General features: G+C 34.8%; 1 pseudogene; it reads left to right on the top strand.

Moving 5' to 3' along the window:
- Positions 1-1459: 1459 nt before the first annotated feature.
- On the top strand, positions 1460-2459 carry LOC107030369 (annotated as a pseudogene).
- The last annotated feature ends 256 nt before the right edge of the window (positions 2460-2715 follow it).

The raw sequence follows: 2715 nt of genomic DNA, 5'->3' as shown, positions 1-2715 counted from the left end.
GTCTTGAGATTTTCTTCTAACCTCTTAATTCAACACACCACTCTTTGCATATTCAATAGTCACCTTTCCACCAGTGCCAGAATTTGTTAAAGAAACACGAAGAGTTTCCCAAGAATCTGGTAGAGTATTAAGAAGCCAAAGTCCTTGTATTTCATCATCAAAATTTACACCCATTCCTGATAGCTGATCAAGAATACCCTGAAAATCATTTATATGATCAAGAATAGGACTGCCCTCCTTGTATTTAAAGGTCATCAATTGCTTTAACAAGAACAACCTGTTATTGCCAGTTTTTGAAGCGTAAAGCGTCTCCAACTTTTCCCACAATGTTCTAGCATGTGTCTCATTCACAATATGGTTGCGAACATTATATTCAACCGATTGTCTTATATATCCACATACTTGTTGGTGCTCAAATTCCCAATTTTCATCGGTCACATTCTCGGGTTTATGAGCAGAAAAAACCGTAAGATGCATCTTTTTCACGAACAATAGATCTTTCATCTTGCTTTTCCATATATTGTAGTTTCTTCCGTTCAGACATACCATCTTGCTCATATTCCCCTCCATATAGATAACCTTAGCTCTGATACCAGTTTTTGTGACGAAAAAGATGAAACCGAAAATCTAACAATAAAGAACACCAAGGTTAACGTGGAAAACCCTTCAAACTGAAGGTAAACACCACGGGATCGACAAGATCCGAATTGATTCACTATACCAATAAGAGGGTTACAAATATTCTTCTAATGGCTACACAAGAAGTGCCAAAAGAGAACAAACAATAGCTACACCAACAAAAGATAAATAGAAAGAAACACCACCCAAATCAGCTTCTGTTCGGGACCTAAATAGGATATTTCTGACCTCCGAATCCGATCTCTACCGTTCAAATCAACCATCAAGATGTCAGGAACACTCAGTCCAAATTTCAGCCCGATCCAACGGTTAGTTAATCGAGAAACACGATCTGAACATTGCTGGTCGGAGAAAAAGACTGCAGCAAAAGAACCCTTTTCTTTCTCTCTTTTTCTCTTGTTGAAAGCTCTCTCAAAAAACCTCTCTTATGTTCTAATGTATTTCAAAGACAATATCAATGAACAATTAATTATTCTCTCAAGACAATCCTCTATTTATAGAGTTGTGCTTTTCCTTACAAAGCCAAAACCAACTACAAATAGGATTACTATTCCAATCCTTTTCCTAATAGAATTGGAAACCAAATAAAGAGAATAATTCCAATCCTTTTCCAAGTAGGATTAGGCCATGGGCCTTTGGCTGGAACATGGGCAATAGCCCAACAGTTAAAATATTTCTTTTATTTACATAAAGTAGATATCAAATCCCCTTCGATTAGTTAGGGTGTTTACTTCTTCCCATTTTAAATCTTCTTATTAAAAATCCTAATTTTACCATTATTTCTAGAAATAATTTTTCCATATTCAGAATTAAACTCGAGATGTCTAGTTAATAGAATAACTTACTTATCACTACACTTTTAAATAGTTAGTACTACCTCTTTCATTCATAGCTCAATCATTCTACTTTGCTTCAAAAAAATTGGAAAACCACTACTCTTCCTATTTGTTCTACTTAGCTATCTTTTCATTTTTTACTCCAATTTTATTCAGATATTTTTTTCATAGAAGAAGAAATCTCCCACCAAGTCCATTTTCATTTCCAATAATTGGTCATATTTACCTTCTCAAAAATACTCTGCATCTTACCCTAACATTTTTATCAGCTAAATATGGTCCTGTTTTATACCTCAAATTAGGCTACAATATGCTTGTTATTGTTGTGTCTTCTCTATCTGCTGTCGAAGAATGTTTAACAAAAAATGATGTTATATTTGCAAACAGACCTAAAACATTAGCTGGTGACAAATTCACCTTCAATTATATTGTTTACGTTTGGGCACCTTATGGACAACTTTGGAGAATTCTTCGTCGTTTAACTGTTGTTGAGTTATTTTCATCGCAGAGCCTTTCAAAGAGTTCTACTCTTCGAGATCAAGAGATTGGAACTTTATCCGTTCATTATACAGATTTTCAACAAGTAATAGTAATGGTAGTAAGAAACTAGATTTGACGAATTGGGCGTTTATTTTAGTTTTTAATCTGATGACTAAAACTATTGCTGGATAACATATTGTGAATGAAGAAGATGCTGGTATGCAGAAATGGATCGAAATAATTGAAAAACTTCGAGGGACTTTCTTAGTCATCATATCATTTTTGAATATGATTGATTTCTTGCCAATTTTGAGATGGTTTGGTTATAAAGGACTTGAGAAGAAGATGGATGCTATTCATAATAAAATAAATGAATTCCTCAATAGCTTGCTTGATGAATTTCGACACAATAAAATTAGTGGCCTAAAGTCAAATGGTACTACACTGATTGAAACTCTGTTGTCTTTTCAGGAATCAGAACCTGAATTTTACACAGACTGTTAGGACCGGAAATAAGCAGGTGTAAATGCGGAAGCTAGCAAAGCAAACCTCGAAAGACAACGAGTAAGAAGACAACGAGAAATATACCAAAAGACACAAAAATTTAACGTGGTTCGGTCAATCGACCTACGTCCACAAAGGAGATGAGCAATCCACTATAAATATGAGAGTACAAAATACAGAGAAACAACCTCAACCAATTCACTCGGAATACATGGGAGGTTCACACGAGTGATAACGTATCAAGCTTGTGACCCAT

The sequence above is a fragment of the Solanum pennellii genome, chromosome 9 (assembly GCF_001406875.1).
Source record: "Solanum pennellii chromosome 9, SPENNV200".
In the NCBI taxonomy this organism is placed as follows: domain Eukaryota; kingdom Viridiplantae; phylum Streptophyta; class Magnoliopsida; order Solanales; family Solanaceae; genus Solanum; species Solanum pennellii.
Note: the sequence above shows the minus strand (reverse complement) of the source record. Positions and strands in the feature narration are given on the sequence as shown.